Source organism: Cherax quadricarinatus, chromosome 11 (assembly GCF_038502225.1).
Source record: "Cherax quadricarinatus isolate ZL_2023a chromosome 11, ASM3850222v1, whole genome shotgun sequence".
In the NCBI taxonomy this organism is placed as follows: domain Eukaryota; kingdom Metazoa; phylum Arthropoda; class Malacostraca; order Decapoda; family Parastacidae; genus Cherax; species Cherax quadricarinatus.
Genome location: NC_091302.1, coordinates 5031395 through 5055796, shown reverse-complemented (window position 1 = coordinate 5055796; position 24402 = coordinate 5031395). Strand labels below are relative to the sequence as shown.

Genomic DNA, 24402 nt, shown 5'->3' with positions numbered 1-24402 from the left:
TACTAGTACGTCTTACGCGTAGGGGTTTTTGACGTACTAGTACGCATAAATTCTAGCGGCCTCAAATCTCGCGCGAAAAGGCTGGTAGGCCTAGGTGTGAGAGAATGGGTCTGCGTGGTCGGTGTGCGCTGTAGAAAAAAAATCTGGGACCCAGTGGTGCATTGTGGGAATGCCCTCTTAGTAAACAATGTCCACCATGCCTCGCGGTAAGAAGCTCCTCACTCCTCGGCGAATTGGGACACTTTTGTTCCCCAGTGACAGTTCTAATAGTGATGGAAGTGCCAGTGAAGATGAGTTTCGTGGTTTTAGTGAGGTTTTGACCGAAACTAATGACCATAATATCGGTAATAGTGAAGAAAACCCAGACGACCCTCAGCCTTCCACCTCTGGTGCTGGGCCCTCGTGTTCACGTTCAGTTGTTCCAGAACTCAAGAGGAAACTTCTATTTTCCCAAATCCCAGACTCAGATGAGAGCATGGGTGATGATAGTGATAGTGAATATGAACTACAAGCTCTTCAAACTAGTTCCAGTAGTGATAGTGAAGTGCAATATTCCCCAGTGAAGCGTCAGTATATACGACGATATATGCGCTCTGGAAGTGTGCCATATGCTATTCCAAGGGGAAGGAGTGTATCTCGGAGTACATCCTGTGGCTGTACAACAGGAACAGACAGTGAAAATGACGAAGATACTGTTGCAATTGGGATGGAAAATGTGCGTGGTGGTAGTGGTGCCGGCGGTGAGGCACCAGCAGTGGGCCATGCTGCCACCCACGCTGCCACCCACGCCGCTGCCTCAGCTGATCTAGAACAAAGGCCACCACCCCCCACTCCCCCACCACACCAGCCTCCACAACCACAACCTCCACAACCACAACCTCCACAACCACAACCTCCACAACCACAACCTCCACAACCACAACCTCCACAACCACAACCACCTGTCATTGTCCAGTACCCACCAGCAGACCGCACCTGGGATTGGCAGGAAGCTGTCAATTTTGTTCCAAATCCCCACCAGTTTGATGGCAGCCAAAGTGGAATACGGCCATCTTGTGCACTTGGGAACAATGCCACTGAACTGGAATGTTTCGAGTTATTCTTTGACGAACCACTGATGAAAAGTATTGTCATGGAAAGCAACACATACTACGAGTACACCATGGCAAACACATTACTTTCACCAAAATCACGTCTACACCAGTGGAAGGAGGCAACTGTGGCTGAGATGTATCTTTTCTTTGCCACAATAATGCTTATGCCACATGTGTATAAGCACAAAGTGAAATCATACTGGTCAACAGACCCCCTGATTGCAACACCAGGTTTCAGTGATATAATGCCAGTGAATCGATTTGTGCTAATGTTACGTATGCTTCACTTCTCAGATAAAACCAGGCCTGACAGAACTGACAGGTTATATAAGATTAGGAATGTGTTTGTGTATCTGAAACAGAAATTCAGTACGCATTTTTATCCCTTCAGGAAGCTTGTAATTGACGAGTCTTTGATTCTGTTCAAAGGAAGACTCTCTTTCAAGCAGTACATACCAAGCAAGAGGAAACGCTTTGGTATAAAGTTGTTTGTGCTTTGTGATTGTTACAGTGGTCTGGTATTGGATATTATTGTGTACACTGGAAGTTATACATTGCAAAATACCAGGAAGTTATTGGGCATCTCAGGTGATGTGGTTTGAACAATGATAGAACCATACCTTGGTAAGGGGCATATATTATATACAGATAACTGGTACACAATCCCCTCACTCAGTGATTTTTTGCGAGTGAACATGACAGATGTGTGTGGCACAGTGCGTGCAAATCGAAAACATATGCCCAGGTTTGACGCTGGCACTCGTAGAGGTGAGGTGCAGGCGTTTGCTGCCAATGACATCATGGCATTTCGGTGGCATGACAAACGAGATGTCACACTGTTGTCATCAATTCACCCTAATGAAATGGCAAACAGTGGCAGGCAGCATAGAGAGAGAAATGAACCCATTCTAAAACCTGCAGCTGTGATTGATTACACCTTCAACATGCGTTCAGTGGACAAATGTGACATGCAGATTGGGTTTGCTGATTGTGTTCGCAAGAGTTATAAGTGGTACATCAAACTGTTTTTCCATCTTCTGGACATTTCCATGCTCAATGCTTATAATATGTATAAGATGAGCACCAGAAACAAACCACAGTACGGCGAATTCTGTTTGTCTGTCATCAGACAAATAGTATTCATGTACCAAGGAACAGCACCTGCAATTGACCGCCCACCAAATTATCAACAACTACCTGCTCGTCTGAAGCATGGTGATCACTTCCTGGTAAAACTGCCTGCTACTGCTTTGAAGAAAAAGGCTCAGAAGAGGTGTTACGTCTGTGCACATACAAGAAAATGCCCACAACAACGCAGAGACACTCGTTTTATGTGTGAGGAGTGCAAAACTCCACTGTGCATGACACCATGTTTCAAAGAGTTCCACAGGCTGCAGAACTTCTAGAAACATTCCCTGTGACTGTATATGTGTATATAAAATATAGAAAAATAGTAATAAACAACATTTCATATCGTTTGTTTGTGTAAATATTTTCTGCAAACAAAATAATGACAACAGTGTTTACGCCCTTATTGTGTAGTATTGAAAAAGAAATAACTTACAAAATACTGATCATGTTGGCCTCAGAGGCCATAAAAGTTACTCAGAAAAAGAAAAATTTAAAAATAATTGAAAATAGTACATAAAAAAGTAAATAGAAAAATACCGGGTGACGGCAGTCGGCGATGTTACCATATGTTGTTCAATTTTGGCAAATTTCACACCTCCATATCTCGGTAAGTATTGACGTTAAAAATTTTTTGTTTAGCCTATAATGTTTAGAAAAAAATACTCTATTTTTTCATGAGAAAAAATAATTTTTTTTTTTTTGAAATTTGGCCGACCCTGAGAACGAGTTTCGGAGAGGGCCTGTCGACCCTCAAAGGGTTAAATTGTGGGTAATGGTGCTTGTGAATACCTTTCATATACCTTTGAAGTGTCGAGAGTTAATCTACTCTTGGAGCCCCGCCATGGGCCACGCTCGTCTGGTGCCTGCCAGGTCAACCAGGCTGTTGCTGTTGGAGGCCTGCTGCCTCACATATCCATCACAGCCTGGTCGATCTGGCACCTGGTGAAGATACTCATCCAGTTTCCTCTTGAAGGCTTCTACACTTGTCCCAGCCATGTTTCTGATATCTTCTAGCAAGATGTTGAATAGTCTGGGACCCCGGATGTTGATACAGTGTTCCCTTATTGTCCCCACCGCACCCCTGCTCCTCACTGGGTTTATTTTACACTTCCTCCCATATCTCTCACTCCAGTATGTTGTTATGGCAGTGTGCAGATTTGGGACCAGACCCTTGAGTACTTTCCAGGTATATACATCATGTATCTCTCTCTCCTCCGCTCCAATGAATACATGTTCAAGACTTGCAGGCGTTCCCAGTAGTTTAGGTGCTTTACAGGTTCAAAGTGAGCCATAAACGATCTCTGTATACCTGGAGTTTACCTGGAGAGAGTTTCGGGGGTCAACGCCCCCGCGGCCCGGTCTGTGACCAGGCCTGGTGGATCAGCGCCTGATCAACCAGGCTGTTGCTGCTGGCTGCACGCAAACCAACGTACGAGCCACAGCCCGGCTGATCAGGAACTGACTTTAGGTGCTTGTCCAGTGCCAGCTTGAAGACTGCCAGGGGTCTGTTGGTAATCCCCCTTATGTGTGCTGGGAGGCAGTTGAACAGTCTCGGGCCCCTGACACTTATTGTATGGTCTCTTAACGTGCTAGTGACACCCCTGCTTTTCATTGGGGGGATGGTGCATCGTCTGCCAAGTCTTTTGCTTTCGTAGTGAGTGATTTTCGTGTGCAAGTTCGGTACTAGTCCCTCTAGGATTTTCCAGGTGTATATAATCATGTATCTCTCCCTCCTGCGTTCCAGGGAATACAGGTTTAGAAACCTCAAGCGCTCCCAGTAATTGAGGTGTTTTATCTCCGTTATGCGCGCCGTGAAAGTTCTCTGTACATTTTCTAGGTCGGCAATTTCACCTGCCTTGAAAGGTGCTGTTAGAGTGCAGCAATATTCCAGCCTAGATAGAACAAGTGACCTGAAGAGTGTCATCATGGGCTTGGCCTCCCTAGTTTTGAAGGTTCTCATTATCCATCCTGTCATTTTTCTAGCAGATGCGATTGATACAATGTTATGGTCCTTGAAGGTGAGATCCTCCGACATAATCACTCCCAGGTCTTTGACGTTGGTGTTTCGCTCTATTTTGTGGCCAGAATTTGTTTTGTACTCTGATGAAGATTTAATTTCCTCATGTTTACCATATCTGAGTAATTGAAATTTCTCATCGTTGAACTTCATATTGTTTTCTGCAGCCCACTGAAAGATTTGGTTGATGTCCGCCTGGAGCCTTGCAGTGTCTGCAATGGAAGACACTGTCATGCAGATTCGGGTGTCATCTGCAAAGGAAGACACGGTGCTGTGGCTGACATCCTTGTCTATGTCGGATATGAGGATGAGGAACAAGATGGGAGCTAGTACTGTGCCTTGTGGAACAGAGCTTTTCACCGTAGCTGCCTCGGACTTTACTCTGTTGACGACTACTCTCTGTGTTCTGTTAGTGAGGAAATTATAGATCCATCGACCGACTTTTCCTGTTATTCCTTTAGCACGCATTTTGTGCGCTATTACGCCATGGTCACACTTGTCGAAGGCTTTTGCAAAGTCTGTATATATTACATCTGCATTCTTTTTGTCTTCTAGTGCATTTAGGACCTTGTCGTAGTGATCCAGTAGTTGAGACAGACAGGAGCGACCTGTTCTAAACCCATGTTGCCCTGGGTTGTGTAACTGATGGGTTTCTAGATGGGTGGTGATCTTGCTTTTTAGGACCCTTTCAAAGATTTTTATGATATGGGATGTTAGTGCTATTGGTCTGTAGTTCTTTGCTGTTGCTTTACTGCCCCCTTTGTGGAGTGGGGCTATGTCTGTTGTTTTTAGTAACTGAGGGACGACCCCCGTGTCCATGCTCCCTCTCCATAGCATGGAAAAGGCTTGTGATAGGGGCTTCTTGCAGTTCTTGATGAACACAGAGTTCCATGAGTCTGGCCCTGGGGCAGAGTGCATGGGCATGTCATTTATCGCCTGTTCGAAGTCATTTGGCGTCAGGATAACATCGAATAGGCTTGTGTTAATCAAATTTTGTGGCTCTCTCATAAAAAATTCATTTTGATCTTCGACTCTCAGTCTGGTTAGCGGCTTGCTAAAAACTGAGTCATATTGGGACTTGAGTAGCTCACTCATTTCCTTGCTGTCATCTGTGTAGGACCCATCTTGTTTAAGTAGGGGCCCAATACTGGACGTTGTTCTCGATTTTGATTTGGCATAGGAGAAGAAATACTTTGGGTTTCTTTCGATTTCATTTATGGCTTTTAGTTCTTCCCGCGATTCCTGACTCCTAAAGGATTCTTTTAGCTTAAGTTCGATGCTTGCTATTTCTCTGACCAGTGTCTCCCTGCGCATTTCAGATATATTGACCTCTTTTAGCCGCTCTGTTATTCTTTTCCGTCGCCTGTAAAGGGAGCGCCTGTCTCTTTCTATTTTACATCTACTCCTCCTTTTTCTTAGAGGAATAAGCCTTGTGCATACATCGAGTGCCACCGAGTTAATCTGTTCTAGGCATAAGTTTGGGTCTGTGTTGCTTAGTATATCTTCCCAGCTTATATCGGTTAGGACTTGGTTTACTTGGTCCCACTTTATGTTTTTGTTATTGAAGTTGAATTTGGTGAATGCTCCCTCGTGACTAGTCTCATTTTGTCGGTCTGGGGCTCCACGCATACATGTCTGAACCTCAATTATGTTGTGATCTGAGTATATTGTTTTTGATATGGTGACATTTCTTATCAGATCATCATTGTTAGTGAAGATGAGGTCTAGTGTATTCTCCAGTCTAGTAGGCTCTATTATTTGCTGGTTTAAATTGAATTTTGTGCAGAGATTTAAAAGCTCGTGTGAGTGTGAGTTTTCATCAGAGCTGCCTCCTGGTGTTATTACTGCAACAATATTATTTGCTATATTCCTCCATTTTAGGTGCCTTAAGTTGAAATCCCCCAGGAGCAAGATGTTGGGTGCAGGAGCTGGAAGATTTTCCAGACAGTGGTCAATTTTTAACAGCTGTTCCTGGAATTGCTGGGATGTTGCATCCGGAGGCTTGTAGACTACCACAATGACTAGGTTTTGGTTCTCGACCTTTACTGCTAAAACTTCCACTACGTCATTTGAGGCATTAAGCAGTTCTGTGCAAACAAGTGACTCTGCAATGTACAGGCCAACCCCCCCCTTTTGCCTGTTCACTCTGTCACATCTGTATAGGTTGTAACCTGGGATCCATATTTCGTTGTCCAAGTGATCCTTCATGTGGGTCTCAGTGAAAGCCGCGAACATTGCCTTTGCCTCTGCAAGCAGTCCACGGATGAAAGGTATTTTGTTGTTTGTTGCTGGCTTTAGACCCTGTATATTTGCAAAGAAGAATGTTATCGGACTGGTGGTATTGTTGGACCCTCGGGTAACGGCGGCACCGGCTAATGCCCAAATCGGATCAAGTCACGTTTTTGTGTCAAAATATTGGCTCAGCTAACGCCCAAGAACTCGGTTGAAGACATTCATCCTGAACGTGTCCGCATGGCCTGAGCCACCTGGCCTTTCCACGACTCCATGTACATGCGATAAATTTTGTATTATTTCATTGTTTTTATTGCTTGTAACTGCTAAATAAGCCACCAAGGGCCCAAAGAAAGCTTCTAGTGCCAGCCCTGTGGTAAAGAGGGTGAGAAATACTATTGTACTGAAGAAAGAGATCATCGCAAAATACAAAAGTGGAGTGCGTGTCTCCGAGCTGGCCAGGTTGTATAACAAACCCCATTCAACTATCACTACTATCTTGGCCAACAAAAAGGCAATCAAGGAAGCTGTTGTTGCGAAAGGTGCAAGTATGCTTACAAAACAGAGATCGCAAATACTCGAAGATGTGGAGAGACTGTTGTTGGTGTGGATAAACGAGAAACAATTATCAGGAGATAGTGTTTCTCAGTCAATAATACGTGAAAAGGCAAGGCAGTTGCATGATGATCTAATTAAGAAAATGCCTCCAAATAGTGCTCATATTGATGAATTTAAGGCCAGCAAAGGCTGGTCTGAGAGATTTAAGAATCATAGTGGCATCCACAGTGTGATAAGGCATGGTGAGGCTGCCAGTTCTGACAAAAAAGCGGCTGAAAAATATGTGCAGAACTTTAAGGGATATTTATAGTGTCCAAACCGTAGATCTACGCCATGAGCTCAGCTCACTCTGATAAACTGTGAGTGGTACATTTGGGCCTAGATATGAGAGAATACATCTATGTGGTATGTGTGCACCACATAAAACAGATCCTGCAGCACACTGTGTATAATAAGAGAAAAAAAACTGAAATCATGATTTTTCGATTAAAACAGCGACTTTGCAGTGTTTTTTCGTATGTTTTTTATAGTTGTATTTGCGATTTCTTGGTCTCATTTGATAGAATGGAAGACATATTACAGAAATAGAGATGATTTTGATTGGTTTTAGCACTGGAAATGGCTTGAAACTGAGCTCAAAGTAGCGGAAATGTTAAATTTTTGCCGATATTCAAGAGTAAACAAACGACCTCACACATCTAATACACGTCAGCTGGTGGGTCTAATATACATTCACAAATATGGTGATGATATTTATACAATTATTACAGTTTTGAATAACAGTAAATCTTCTATTTTTTGGTGTGAATAAAAATTCATTATGTGAATAAAAAATCAAAATGGAATTTATTTGTAAAGCCTCAAAACATAAGTAATGAACAGAGGAAATGTTAGTTTAGTGCCAGGAATGCCTACATTGTTTATTCTGGACCCTATTTTGAAATTGGAATATTTTGAACTTTGTGTTAAATTGGCCAAATTAACAATTTCCGATCACTTTATTTTGTAGTTGAAACAGTTGACTTGGCGATTTCTTGTGCTCAATCGATAGAATAGAAGTAATACTAGTGAAATAGCTAAGAATTTGGTTGATTGGAATAAGGTAATTGGCCTAAAATGGGAGTCAAAGTCGGCAAAATCGCTGATTCGTAAATATCGCTGACACATCAAAATTCGCGAGAGCATAATTTCGTCAATTTTCCACCAAATTTCGTACTTTTTGTTTTATTACCTTCACAAAAAGATTCTCTACGATTTCATAAGAAAAAATAACAAATTTTTTTTTTGAAAATTCTTGGACACTGGTGCGTGACTCCAGATTTGGGCCTTGGACCCTGAAAGGGTTAAGGGATATATAGAGGCTGAAAAATTAAAACCCCAACAAGTGTTCAATTATGACAAAACAGGCCTGTTTTGAAAGAAAATGCCAAACAGGACCTACATTACTCAGGATGAAAAGGCACTCCCAGGATACAAGCCTATGAAAGACAGGCTAACTCTCATGTTTTGTAGTAATGCTAGTGGGGATTGCAAAGTGAAGTCTTTACTCGTGAATCACTCTGAAACTTCCAGTGTTCAAGAAAAACAATGTCGTCAAGACTAAATTGTGTTTGATGTGGAGAGCAAACAGTAAGACGTGTCACTATACGCATTTTTTTTCAATTGGTTCTATGATGTGTTTGGCCCCAGTGTGAAAAAATACTTCCTGGAAAATAAATTGCCACTCAAGTGCCTTCTGTTAATGGACAATGCTCCTGCTCATCCTCAAGACTTGGAAGAGCAAATTGTGGGGGAGTTTAATTTTATTAAAGTCAAGTTTTTGCCTCCTAACACCACTCCTCTCCTCCAGCCCATGGACCAGCAGGTCATTTCAAACTTCAAAAAACTGTACACCAAAGCAGTGTTTCAAAAGTGCTTTGAAGTGACCTCAGACACTGAACTGACCCTAAGAGAGTTCTGGAAAGATCACTTCAGTATCCTCAGTTGCATAAACCTTATAGGTAAGGCTTGGGAGGGAGTGACTTACAGGACTTTGAACTCTGCTAAGAGAAAATTGTGGCCAGAATGTGTACAAGAGAGGGATTTTGAAGGGTTTGGGGCTAACCCTGAGGAGCCTTAGTCAGTTGTGGAATCTATTGTGGCATTGGGGAAGTCCATGGGGTTGGAGGTTAGTGACGAGGATGTGGAAGAGTTGGTGGAGGACGACGATGAAGAGCTAACCACTACAGAGCTGCAGGAGCTTCAGGTGCAACAGCAACAGACCACAGCTCAAGAATTTCCTTCACAGGAGGAGGAAGAGAGATGGAGGAAGTTGCCTTTGTCAAAGATTAAGGACATTTGTACAATGTGGACAAAAGCACAAGCATTTATGGATGAACATTACCCTGACACAGCTGTTGCAGGTCATATTGGCAACAAGTACAATGACACTATTGTGTCCTATTTTAGGGAAATCTTAAAGAGACGCCAGAAACAGAGCTCTCTGGACAGATTTTTGGTGCGACAGGGGTCCAGTGACTCTCAAGCCGATCCTAGTGGCATTAAAAACAAAAAAGGGAGGTAACCCCAGAAAAGGTGGATTCCCCTTCAAAACTGTAAACTCCATCCTCTGCCCTCCTCCCATCTCATCACTCATCAGTAAGTCCTCAATAAAGGTGTCATTTCAGTATTGTTTATTGTGCATGTCTCATTGTTTTATGTGTAGGGAATTGTATATTTCATGTAAAAAAATTATTTTTAATAATTTTGGGTGTGTGGAATGGATTAATTGGGTTTCCATTATATCTTATGGGGAAAATTAATTCGGCTTACAGCAAAATCGGTTAAAGGCAAGCTCTCTGGAACAGATTAATGCCGTTACCCAAGGGTCCGCTGTATTTGTTCCAGCTCTGATATTTCTCCTATTTTGAACGATGCCGTCAGCACTGAGCAATATTCTAAGTGAGGGAGCACTAGCGATTTGAAGAGTGTCACCATCGACATTACAGTGGTCCCTCGTTTTTCGTATTTAATCTGTTCCTGGAAGTGTGACTATTAACGAAATTTACGATTTTCGAATCAATTTTCCCCATAAGAAATAATGTAAATACAATTAATCCGTTCCTGACACCTAGAAGTATTAAAACAAAAAAATTTTTACATGAAATATAGATGTAGTACATAAACAATACATGGGGCATGATGAATGAAACATTAACAGCATAACACTTACCTTTATTAGCAATTCTTCTTAGTGTATGGAAGACTGGAGGAGGAGAGAGATTGAATTGCTGTTTGGAAGGGGAATCCCCTTCCATCAACACCTCAGGTACCAAGTGCTTTTCTGGGGTTACTTCTCTTCTATGTTTCTTAATGCCACTAGGACCAGCTTGAGAGTCACTGGAGTCCTGTCTCGCAAAAAAACTGTCCAGAGAGCTCTGTTTTTGGCCTCTCTTTAACACTTCCCTAAAATGGGCCAAGACTTTGTCACTGTACATGTTGCCAACATGGCTTGCAACAGCCTTGTCAGGGTGATGTTTCTCCATAAATCTTTCCATCTTACCCCACATTTCAAAAATCTCCTTAATTTCTGAAGAAGGCAACTTCTTCCATCTCTCTTCCTCCTCCTCTGCAGCAAGATTCTGAGTTGCGATGTGTTCCTCTTCCTGCTGAAGCTCTTGCAGTTCCTCAGTGGTGAGCTCTTCGTTGTGGTCTTCCACCAACTCTTCCACATCCTCCAAACTTACATCCAACCCCATGGAACTCCCCAGTGCCACAATAGATTTCACAACTGTCATAGGCTCATCAGGGTCAGCCCCAAACCCTTCAAAATCCCTCTTGTGGACACAATCTGGCCACAATTTTCTCCAGGCAGAGTTCAAAGTCCTGGTAGTCACTCCCTCCCAAGCCTTACCTATAAGGCTTATGCAATGGAGAATACTGAAGTGTTCTTTCCAAAAATCTCTTAGGGTCAAGTGAGTGTCTGAGGTCACATTAAAGCACCTTTGAAACATTGCTTTGGTGTAGTTTTTTTAAAGTTTGAAATGACCTGCTGGTCCATGGGCTGGAGGAGAGTGGTATTCGGGGGCAAGAACTTTACTGTGATGAACCCAAACTCCTCTAAAATTAGGTCATCCAAGTTTGGAGGATGAGCAGGTGCACTGTCCATTACTAGGAGGCACTTGAGATCCAATTTCTTTTCCAGGAGGTAATTCTTCACACTAGGGCCAAACACTTCACTGAACCACTCAATGAAAATTTCCCTCGTGACCCATGCCTTACTATTACATTTCCAAAACACACACAATTTACTCTTCATAACATTGTTTTTCCTGAACACTCTGGGATTTTCAGAATGGTACACTAGTAACGGCTTCACTTTGAAATCCCCACTAGCATTAGCACAGAACATGAGCGTCAGCCTGGTTTTCATAGGCTTGTGTCCTGGCAGTCCCTTTTCCTCCTGAGTAAAGTAGGTCCTCTTTGGCATTTTCTTCCAAAAGAGGCCTGTTTCTTCACAATTGAACACTTGTTCAGGTTTCAGTCCTTCAGACTCTATGTACTCCTTGAATTCCTGCACATATTTTTCAGCCGCTTTTTGGTCCGAACTGGCAGCCTCACCATGCCTTACCACACTGTGTATGCCACTATGGTTCTTAAATCTCTCAAACCAACCTTTGCTGGCCTTAAATTCACAAATATCAGTACTCATTGCAGGCAATTTCTTTCTCGTTTATCCACACCAATAATAACTTCTCAACATCTTCGAGTACTGGTGATCTCATTTTTGTCAGCATATTTACCCCCTTTGCAACAACAGCTTCCTTGATTTCCTTTTTCTTGGCCACGATGGAAGCTATGGTTGTATGGGGTTTGTTATACATCCTGGCCAGTTCGGCCACACGTACACCACTTTCATATTGTTCAATGATATTTTTCTTAAATTCAATCATATTTCTCGCTTTCTTTACCAAAGGCTTGGCACTAGGAGCTTTCTTTGGAGCCATGGTAGCTTATTTAGTACTTGCAAGCACTAAAATGAATGGAATACTATGAAATATTTCATATGAGCAAGTGAGGGGACCGTCGCTCACTGGTAAACAATGGCACACTGGCTGGGAACGGCTCAGTGCCGTGAATACGCGTCCCAGACGAATGACTTCGCGAGTCAAACTACGATTAGCGAGCCAATGTTTTGACGAAAATAACGTTAGGATTTTCGAAAATTATGACTATCGAGCCTTACGATTATCAAGGGACCACTGTACTTGATTCATATCGATTAAATTTTTTATTGTGAATAGCATTAAAATAATAATAATAATAACGGTGATGATTGATGATGAAAACAATAAATGATGTAAATGATAATTGATGATTGATGATGATAATAATAGTGTTTATTTTTTATGCAGTACAAATAATGTAGTTTCAATGAATTAATACACAAGGTACAAAGGTAAGCCAGTAGTCATGCAATACATTTCAGACAACTAATCACAAAGCTTAAATGTTACATACTTAAGAACTTGACACAGACTATTACGTAGGACTTTTTATGCAGTTAACTGCAATCATAAGTACGTACAATAACAATGGCAGTTAATGGCAAAAGGACAATTACAAAATAATTATATATTATTTAAACTGATTCAATGATCTTTAGTTTTGTGGAGTGACTGAATAGAGATGAATATACAGCAAATTACTTAGATTACAATACAAATAAAATGAGAAAAGATATGTTACCAATTATGTATAGGAGTTGAAGGAAGACTGGAAAAACAATGACATAACTGGATAAAAGCTAGTTCTGTTTAACATAGTGCACTTCTGGCTGTATAACATTAATGAGGTGTTTTATATACATATATTTACATACTATAATCCTTCTAGTCATAAGTCATATTAATTAAAGTTTGCCCCTTACCAGCATCAAGTAACCTTCCTTGAAGAGTCCAGTTCCTTAGATCAAGAGCCCCTCACCAGCATCAAGTAACCTTCCTTGAAGAGTCCAGTTCCTTAGATCAAGAGCCCCTCACCAGCATCAAGTAACCTTCCTTGAAGAGTCCAGTTCCTTAGATCAAGAGCCCCTCACCAGCATCAAGTAACCTTCCTTGAAGAATCCAGTTCCTTAGATCAAGAGCCCCTCACCAGCATCAAGTAACCTTCCTTGAAGAGTCCAGTTCCTTAGATCAAGAGCCCCTCACCAGCATCAAGTAACCTTCCTTGAAGAGTCCAGTTCCTTAGATCAAGAGCCCCTAACCAGCATCAAGTAACCTTCCTTGAAGAGTCCACTTCCTTAGATCAAGAGCCTCTCACCAGCATCAAGTAACCTTCCTTGAAGAGTCCAGTTCCTTAGATCAAAAGCCCCTCACCAGCATCAAGTAACCTTCCTTGAAGAGTCCAGTTCCTTAGATCAAGAGCCCCTCACCAGCATCAAGTAACCTTCCTTGAGGAGTCCAGTTCCTTAGATCAAGAGCCTCTCACCAGCATCAAGTAACCTTCCTTGAGGAGTCCAGTTCCTTAGATCAAGAGCCTCTAACCAACAAGTAACCTTCCTTGAGGAGTCCAGTTCCTTAGATCGCCTCTCACCAACATCAAGTAACCTTCCTTGAGGAGTCCAGTTCCTTATATCAAGAGCCTCTCACCAGCATCAAGTAACCTTCCTTGAGTCCAATTCCCTAGATCAAGAGCCTCTCACCAACATCGTGTTGAGTAGTCCAGTTCCATAAATCAAGAGCCCTTTACTAACATCAAGGAACCTCACTTGAGGACTATGCCTAATATCATTATAATAAAGGGGAAGCGCTAAACCCGTACGATTATGCATCGCCTGTGGGGAAATGTGGAAGGTATCCAGGCTTAATTCCGGGAACTGGAAAACAGATCCAATTCCCAATTATTATTATAATCAAAAAGAAGCGCTAAGCCACAAGGGCTATACAGCTCCAATTCCCAAGATCAAAAGCCCCTCACCAACGTCAAGGAACCTTCCTTGAGGGGTATGTCTATTACCATGAGAACACTGCAACTGACTTCTTATTTGACCTTCACTAACTGCTAAAGTAATCATCACATCAACAACATTTCACGCTAAAATAAAAGCAAGATGCTTCACTGATTAACACACAGAGGACACTGTAATAACTTACATAAATGAAGCATAAAGAGCATAAATAATACGATAAGAGTCCAGGTTGAGTCTCAGTTCTCTCAACATAAACAATCATGGCTGCCCAGTGCATACAGGAAATAACAATGGAAAACAACTCTAATTAAAATATACCGGCAACTACATATATTAACTCTCTTACAACCGTATATAAAAGAAGGGTCTCAGTTTTTTTAAAAAAGAGAGGTTATAAGAACATGGAATAATCTGCAGTTTGGTTGGAGGGAATTTTGACCCCATTGATTGTTTCTAAATGCTCAGCCTTGGTAACCAACAACACATTGAATGCTATGATAACTTCCACCATCATGGCAGCTGGTGTTGATCCAAGGATCACCAGCTACACCATCATGGCAGCTGGTGTTGATCCAAGGATCACCAGCTAAACCACCATCATGGCAGCTGGTGTTCATCCAAGGATCACCAGCTAAACCACCATCATGGCAGCTGGTGTTGATCCAAGGATCACACCAGCTAAACCACCATCATGGCAGCTGGTGTTCATCCAAGGATCACCAGCTAAACCACCATCATGGCAGCTGGTGTTCATCCAAGGATCACCCAGCTAAACCACCATCATGGGAGCTGGTGTTGATCCAAGGATCACACCAGCTAAACCACCAACATGGCAGCTGGTGTTGATCCAAGGATCACCAGCTAAACCATCATGGCAGCTGGTGTTGATCCAAGGATTACCTGGAGAGAGTTCCGGGGGTCAACGCCCCCGCGGCCCGGTCTGTGACCAGGCCTCCTGGTGGATCAGAGCCTGATCAACCAGGCTGTTGCTGCTGGCTGCACGCAAACCAACGTACGAGCCACAGCCCGGCTGGGCAGGAACCGACTTTAGGTGCTTGTCCAGTGCCAGCTTGAAGACTGCCAGGGGTCTGTTGGTAATCCCCCTTATGTGTGCTGGGAGGCAGTTGAACAGTCTCGGGCCCCTGACACTTATTGTATGGTCTCTTAACGTGCTAGTGACACCTCTGTTTTTCATTGGGGGGATGTTGCATCGTCTGCCAAGTCTTTTGCTTTCGTAGTGAGTGATTTTCGTGTGCAAGTTCGGTACTAGTCCCTCTAGGATTTTCCAGGTGTATACCCCTCAAGGAAGGTTCCTTGATGTTGGTGAGGGGCTCTTGATTTAGGGAATTGGATTTGTGCTCCAGTTCCCCGAATTAAGCCTGAATGCCTTCCACATCCCCCCCTCAGGCGCTGTATAATCCTCTGGGTTTAGCGCTTCCCCCTTGATTATAATAATAATAATAATTCCAGGTGTATATAATCATGTATCTCTCCCGCCTGCGTTCCAGGGAATACAGGTTTAGGAACCTCAAGCTCTCCCAGTAATTGAGGTGTTTTATCTCCGTTATGCGCGCCGTGAAGGTTCTCTGTACATTTTCTAGGTCAGCAATTTCACCTGCCTTGAAAGGGGCTGTTAGTGTGCAGCAATATTCCAGCCTAGATAGAACAAGTGACCTGAAGAGTGTCATCATGGGCTTGGCCTCCCTAGTTTTGAAGGTTCTCATTATCCATCCTGTCATTTTTCTAGCAGATGCGATTGATACAATGTTATGGTCCTTGAAGGTGAGATCCTCCGACATGATCACTCCCAGGTCTTTGACGTTGGTGTTTCGCTCTATTTTGTGGCCAGAATTTGTTTTGTACTCTGATGAAGATTTAATTTCCTCGTGTTTACCATATCTGAGTAATTGAAATTTCTCATCGTTGAACTTCACCAGCTAAACCACCATCATAGCAGCTAGTGTTGATCCAAGGATCACCAGCTAAACCACCATCATGGCAGCTGGTGTTGATCCAAGGATCACCAGCTAAACCACCATCATGGCAGCTGGTGTTGATCCAAGGATCACCAGCTACACCATCATGGCAGCTGGTGTTGATCCAAGGATCACCAGCTAAACCACCATCATGGCAGCTGGTGTTGATCCAAGGATCACCAGCTACACCATCATTGCAGCTGGTGTTGATCCAAGGATCACCAGCTAAACCACCATCATGGCAGCTGGTGTTGATCCAAGGATCACCAGCTAAACCACCATCATGGCAGCTGGTGTTGATCCAAGGATCACCAGCTAAACCACCATCATAGCAGCTAGTGTTGATCCAAGGATTTACCAGCTAAACCACCATCATGGGAGCTGGTGTTGATCCAAGGATCACACCAGCTAAACCACCTACATGGCAGCTGGTGTTGATCCAAGGATCACTAGCTAAACCATCATGGCAGCTGGTGTTGATCCAAGGATCACACCAGCTAAACTACAATCATGGCAACTGGTGTTGATCCAAGGATCACACCAGTTAAACCACCATCATGGCAACTGGTGTTGATCCAAGGATCACACCAGCTAAACCACTATCATGGAAGCTGGTGTTCATCCAAGGATCACACCAGCTACACCAACATGGCAGCTGGTGTTAATCCAAGGATCACACCAGCTACATCATGGCAGCTGGTGTTGATCCAAGGATCACTCCAGCTACACCATGGCAGCTGGTGTTGATCCAAGGATCACTCCAGCTACATCATGGCAGCTGGTGTTGATCCAAGGACCACTCCAGCTACACCATGGCAGCTGGTGTTGATCCAAGGATCACTCCAGCTACACCATGGCAGCTGGTGTTGCTCCAAGGATCACTCCAGCTACACCATGGCAGCTGGTGTTGATCCAAGCACCACACCAGCTACACCATGATGGCAGCTGGTGTTGATCCAAGGATCGCACCAGCTAAACCACCATCATGGCAGCTGGTATTGATCCGAGGATCACACCAGCTACACCATGGCAGCTGGTGTTGATCCAAGCATCACACCAGCTACACCATCATGTCAGCTGGTGTTGATCCAAGCATCACACCAGCTACACCATCATGTCAGCTGGTGTTGATCCAAGGATCACACCAGCTACACCATCATGGCAGCTGCTGCTGCTCCAAAGCTCCGATGATCACACCAACTCCAAACATGGTTCTTTACCATTCTTTACCATTGTATAACCCTTGTGGATTTAGCGCTTCCCCGCTAAATTGTACATATATGTTGTGCCGAATAGGCAAAATTTGTAATTTTGGCTTAAATAGCAACGCTTTTCTTGCCGAATAAGGCAAGCGAAAATTTGTGTATGCAATAATTTCGCAAAAACCATTCTGAACCTAACGAAAAATATGTATTTCATTGTATTTGTTTATTATTAAATTATTGTAAACTTATCTAAAATATATTAAGTAGGATTAGGCTAAATTAAATTGCACTTGCTATATATAAGGTTAGGTAATTTTTCTAAGGTTCTTTTGGTACAAAATTATTAATTTTTACATTAACATAAATGAAAAAAAAAATCTTTTTAAGTATAAGAGAAAATTTTAGAAATGACTTAATTTTACATGAGTTTTTGCTAACTGAGCAGTTTTACCTATTCTGCACTACATATATATGGAAAATTCCTTCCTTCGTAAGTCAGTTAGTTTAATATGTTTATTATGCACCCCATACCCATCCTGTGGGTGGTAGTCAAAAGATTACAGAGGTACATAATTGGTCCAGGGACTGGACTCCAAAGTTTTGATAGCTGAGCAAGTTACAATGGTAATGAACTCACAATTTACAAAGGTAATGAACGCACAATTTACAAAGGTAATGAACTCACAATTTACAAAGGTAATGAACTCCAGGTAGGTCTAGTCACAATCATGACAAGTTACAAAGGTATTTACAGATTACAGAGGCACATAATTGGTCCAGGGACTGGGCCTCAAAGTTTTGATAGATGAGCAAGTTACAGAGGTAATGAATTCACAATTTACAAAGGTAATGAACGCACAATTTACAAAGGTAATGAACTCACAATTTACAAAGGTAATGAACACCAGGTAGGTCTAGTCACAATCATGACAAGTTACAAAGGTATTTACAGATTACAGAGGTACGTAATGGGTCCAGGGACTGGGCCCCCAAAGTTTTGATAGCTGAACTAGGTACAAAGGTAATGAGCTCACAAGTTACAAAGGTAATGAATTCTGTAAGAATGGTTACTTACGTTTATACATGGCTACAATCATGAACAAATTATAGTAATGAGTAATTCACACTTCCACACCCGGTCACAACTGTAGTGAGTTATTGGTGCAAATATTGATTGTTGAGTCACATACACACCCACACACACACACACACACACACACACACACACACACACACACACACACACACACACACACACACACACACACACACACACACACACACACACACACACACACACACACACACACACACACACACACACACACACACACACACACACACACACACACACACACACACACACACACACACACACACACACAATCTTCCCAACAGGATATCAGATCCTGAGGAAAGATAGAAGGAGTAGAGGGGGAGGAGGGGTTGCACTGCTCATAAAACACCAATGGGGATTTGAGGAAATGGAAGGCATGGACATGATTGGAGAAAGAGACTACATTGTAGGTACAATTCAGTCCGGAGAACATAAAGTAGTCATTGGAGTGATGTATAACCCACCACAGAACTGCAGGAGGCCAAGAGAGGAGTACGAAGAAAACAACAGGGTGATGGTGGACACACTGGCTGAGGTGGCAAGAAGAGCTCACTCGAGCAGAGCAAAGTTACTGGTAATGGGCGATTTCAACCACAGGGAGATCGACTGGGAAAACCTGGAGCCACACGGGGGTCCCGAAACATGGAGAGCCAAGATGTTGGATGTGGTACTTGAAAACCTCATGCATCAACATGTCAGGGACACAACCAGAGAGAGAGGGAAGGATGAGCCAGCAAGACTGGATCTTGTGTTCACCCTGAGCAGTTCAGACATCGAGGACATCACTTACGAGAGGCCCCTTGGAGCTAGCGATCATGTGGTTCTGAGTTTTGACTATATAGTAGAGTTACAAGTGGAGAAGGTAACAGGAACTGAAGGGGACAGGCCAAACTATAAAAGGGGGGACTACACAGGTATGAGAAACTTCCTGCAGGAGGTTCAGTGGGACAGAGAAATGGTAGGAAAATCAGTAAACGAGATGATGGAATATGTGGCAACAAAGTGCAAGGAGGCAGAGGAAAGTTTTGTTCCCAAGGGAAACAGAAATAATAGGAAGACCAAAACGAGTCCTTGGTTTACCCGAAGGTGTAGGGAGGCAAAAACTAAGTGCAACAGAGAATGGAAAAGGTACAGGAGGCATAGGACCCAGGAAAACAAGGAGATTAGTAGAAGAGCCAGAAACGAGTATGCACAGATAAGGAGGGAGGCCCAGCGACAGTATGAAAACGACATAGCATCGAAAGTCAAATCTGACCCGAAACTGCTGTATAGCCACATTAGGAGGAAGACAACAGTCAAGGACCAGGTGATAAGGCTGAGGAAAGAAGGTGGAGAACTCACAAGAAACGATCAAGAGGTATGTGAGGAGCTCAACACGAGATTTAAGGAAGTATTTACAGTAGAGACAGGAAGGACTCTGAGGGGACAGACCAGATGGGGACACCAACAAGGAATACACCAACAAGTGTTGGACGACATACATACAGATGAGGAGGAGGTGAAGAAACTGCTAAGGGACATCGATACCTCAAAGGCAATGGGACCGGACAACATCTCTCCATGGGTCCTTAGAGAGGGAGCAGATATGTTGTGTGTACCACTTACCACAATCTTCAACACATCCCTGGAAACTGGGCAACTACCTGAGGTATGGAAGACGGCAAATGTAGTTCCCATTTTCAAAAAAGGAGACAGAAAAGAGGCACAAAACTATAGACCTGTGTCATTGACGTGTATAGTACGCAAAATTATGGAGAAGATTATCAGGAGGAGAGTGGTGGAGCACCTGGAACGGAACAGGAGTATAAATGCCAACCAGCACGGATTCACGGAAGGCAAATCCTGTGTCACAAACCTTCTGGAGTTTTATGATAAAATAACAGAAGTAAGACAAGAGAGAGAGGGGTGGGTTGATTGCATCTTCTTGGACTGCAAGAAGGCTTTTGACACAGTTCCTCACAAGAGATTAGTGCAGAAGCTAGAGCATCAGGCGCATATAACAGGAAGGGCACTGCAATGGATCAGAGAATACCTGACAGGGAGGCAACAACGAGTCATGGTACGTAATGATGTATCACAGTGGGCACCTGTGACGAGCGGGGTCCCACAGGGGTCGGTCCTAGGACCAGTGCTATTTTTGGTATATGTGAACGACATGACGGAAGGGTTAGACTCAGAAGTGTCCCTGTTTGCAGATGATGTGAAGTTAATGAGGAGAATTAAATCTGATGAGGACCAGGCAGGACTTCAAAGAGACCTGGACAGACTGGACACCTGGTCCAGCAAATGGCTTCTCGAATTTAATCCTGCCAAATGCAAAGTCATGAAGATAGGGGAAGGGCACAGAAGACCACAGACAGAGTATAGGCTAGGTGGCCAAAGACTGCAAACCTCACTCAAGGAGAAAGATCTTGGGGTGAGTATAACACCGAGCATGTCTCCGGAAGCACACATCAATCAGATAACTGCTGCAGCATATGGGCGCCTGGCAAACCTGAGAACAGCATTCCGACACCTTAGTAAGGAATCATTCAAGACACTGTACACCGTGTATGTCAGGCCCATACTGGAGTATGCAGCACCTGTTTGGAACCCGCACTTGATAAAGCACGTCAAGAAACTAGAGAAAGTACAAAGGTTTGCAACAAGGTTAGTTCCAGAGCTAAGGGGAATGTCCTATGAAGAAAGATTAAGGGAAATCGGCCTGACGACACTGGAGGACAGGAGGGTCAGGGGAGACATGATAACGACATATAAAATACTGCGTGGAATAGACAAGGTGGACAAGGACAGGATGTTCACACAGAAACACACACACACAGAGAGATAGTAGGAAGTATTTCTTCAGTCATAGAGTTGTAAGGCAGTGGAATAGCACACACATACACACACACATACACACACACACACACGCACACACACACACACACACACACACACACACACACACACACACACACACACACACACACACACACACACACACACACACACACACACACACACACACACACACACACACACACACACACACTCACATTCACACTCACACTAAAATGCCAGGAGCAAGGGGCTAGTAACCCCTTCTCCTGTATTAAGATAAGATTCTTTATTAAAGCAGAATGAAAATGCATACACACCAGCAAGGCTGGACCTCATATTCACCTTGAGTAGTTCAGAGATTGGAATATCACATATGAAATGTCCCTCGGAGCTAGTGATCACGTGGTCATGAGTTTCAAATACATTGTAGAGCTAAAAGTAGAAAGGAAAGCAGCACGAGTAAGATATGAGAAGTTAAACTATAAAAGAGGTGGCTACACTGATATGAGGAATTTAAGTGGGTAAGAGAACTGGTGGAAAAACAAAAGCAGTGAATAAAATGATGGAATACGTGACCACATAAAGAAAAGAGGCGGAGGAGAGGTTCATTCCTAAGGGCAACAAAATCAAGGGAACGACCAGAACTAGACCTTGGTTCAACCAAAGATGTAGAGATACCAACACTAAGTATGCTAGAGAACGGAAAAAGTATAGAAGACAAAAGACAAGAAAATAACGAGATTAGCCTAAAAGTCAGAAATGAATATGCATGGATAAGGCAGGAGACCCAGCGTCAATACGAGAATGACATAGCATCGAAAGCCAAATTTTACCCACAGCTGTTGTATAGCCACATCAGGAAGAAAACAATAGTCAAGGACCAGGTAATCAGGCTGAGGAAAGATGGAGGGAAGCCCATAAGAAGTTAGTTTAGTATCTTTATTATGCACCCCATACCCATCCTGTGGGAGTAGTCAAAATGATCAGAGGTACATAATGGGTCCAGGGACTGGGGCGCAAAGTTTTGATAGTTGGACAAATTACAAAGGCAATGAACCACGTCCACACCTGACAACAACTGCAATGAGTTATTAATGCAAATATTAACTTTATTCACAGTGAGCAAAGTCAGGGTAATTTTCCAGAATGGTTTGTTAAATACCACAGTGGATAAAATACTTTGCCAAATCTTGAACATTTCTGAGTGAGTTGTCTCTGAATTCATTAATTTTATCGCACTCCAGCACATACTGACGCAAGGTGTGACAATAGTCCATCTGGCAAAGTTTACATTTCGTTTGGTCTACATCTGGTGGCAGTGATTTAACTTCCCAAAAATACTTGTAACCCAGCCGGAGCAGGACAGTAGTGACATCCAAGAGTCTGCTTGTTTTGTTAGATGCACCGTAGACATGTGGCTCCTCCTGCATGATAGAATAATGATAGATGGACTGACTGGTGTCAGTCTCCCTGAATATTAAGTCAATAAAGTTCAGATGAATTTCTTTTAGTATTATTGCTCTCAAACTGCTAACTGACAAGCCAAGATTGTAATCTACTCTGTCTTTGAAAGTATATAACTTAGCCAATTCATCAGTTCTATCATGCATCTGAAGACCAATGTGAGATGGAATCCACAGACGGTAAGCCCCTTTTGGAATGAGCAGGGAAGACGGGACAGGCGAAGAATAGCAATGGAAAGGGGTGTCTTCAGTCGTGGAGAAAGTGCCAAGGCTAAACCTAGCAGCTAAAAATTCGTGGGGGCAGAATGGAGCAACAGAAGTAGGCTGTGTTTGCCTCAGTCTTGTGTTAGTTGGGAGTCTTGAGTAGCTGGCAGCAGGCTTGGTCACAGGAAAGGTCGACATGTAGAGACAACGGAAGGCGGCTCATTTGTAGGTGTTACGGGGAGATGATGGGTTCTAGAGGAGCCATTCCCGAACTTCTTAAAGCTGCTTCTTCAGAGGTGGTACAGTTTTGTCTTGTTGCCAAAAGTGAAGCGGAGTGGTTTTATGAACTCTAGTACTTGGGTAAGTGTGGAGTGAAGTGGAGACTCGCAAGCAAACTTGACAGACCCAGCACAGAACCCTTCGTACAGCTCAGTGCAGGTCATAGTGTCTTCATTTGATGGAGACGAGCATCAATGATGGCTGGTATCAGTGATGGCTGGTGGCTGAAGGTCTCAAGGGTCCGGGTTCGATTCTCGGCGAGTTTTCTTACACCGGTTGTCTATGTTCCCCATCAGTATGATGGGTACCTGGGTGTTAGTCAACTGGTGTGGGTCGCATCCTGGGACAAAACTGACCTAATTTGCCCGAAATGCTCTGCATAATAAGCGGCTTTCTATACAGTAGTATGTCATTGGTGTCATCTAGGCCTGTATACCTTGTCCATGTACTTGTAGAAATAAAGATTTATTATTATTATTATTATTATTATTATTATTATTATTATTATTATTATTATTATTATTATTATTATTATTATTATTATTATATAGGAGTACTAGTGTGGGAGTCATCCTCCTCCACGTATAATTTGCTGCAGCAAATTATACTTGGGCGAAACATTAAGAGACCTCCAAACACGTATTTCAGAACACCAATACGCAAGATTTTTTTTTTTTTAGATTTTGCCACCGAAGTGGCTAGTTTATTGTGCACCCATGTCTATCCTGTGGACGGTAGCGCAAGAGCATATGGATACACAAAAGGCCAAGGAACTAGGCCCAAAGGGTTAACAGGAATACATATGGATTTATATCTACATATCTATAGTTCAATTATCTGTTACAAGCAAATTTAGGAAATTTGCTTAGTATATCTGGTATCTTATTTTCATTAATAAGATATCTTGACATGTCACATAGGTTATTATACTGTCTGTCTCTGTATTCCTCAATAAGTGGACAATTAAGCACATAGTGTTCAAGAGAGTGACCATATGCCTGATTACATAATTTACATTTAGTTTGATCACCATCTGTGTGCCTCCCAAACTGCCAGAAGTGCTTATAACCAAGCCTAAGCCCGGCCACTACAACATCAGTCAGTCTGTTCACATTGCAAGTTGCTCCATAAACATACTTATCTACGTTCATGTTATCATAGTGGGTTATAGATCTACTCAGGCTTCTAACTGCATTCCTATAACAATCATTTTCATTATTTACTTCTCTCCTAATATTATTCCTAATGCTAGACACAGTTATACCAAAGTTATATTCTACGTTCTCCTTCTGGGTACTCTTCTTGGCTAACTTATCAACTTTATCATGAAGGAGTAATCCAATGTGTGATGGGA

At 42.9% G+C, this 24402-nt stretch overlaps 1 protein-coding gene across 3 annotated transcripts in view; it reads right to left on the bottom strand.

The window, feature by feature from the left end:
• Window positions 1-14273, bottom strand: part of Helz (Helicase with zinc finger) — a 132184-nt gene extending 117911 nt beyond the window's left edge. For all 3 annotated transcript variants that reach the window (XM_053775214.2, XM_053775216.2, XM_053775215.2), the window contains exon 1: window positions 14166-14273. The gene's annotated coding sequence lies outside the window, so the exon portion shown is untranslated. The remainder of the gene's footprint in view (window positions 1-14165) is intronic.
• Window positions 14274-24402: the final 10129 nt, after the last annotated feature.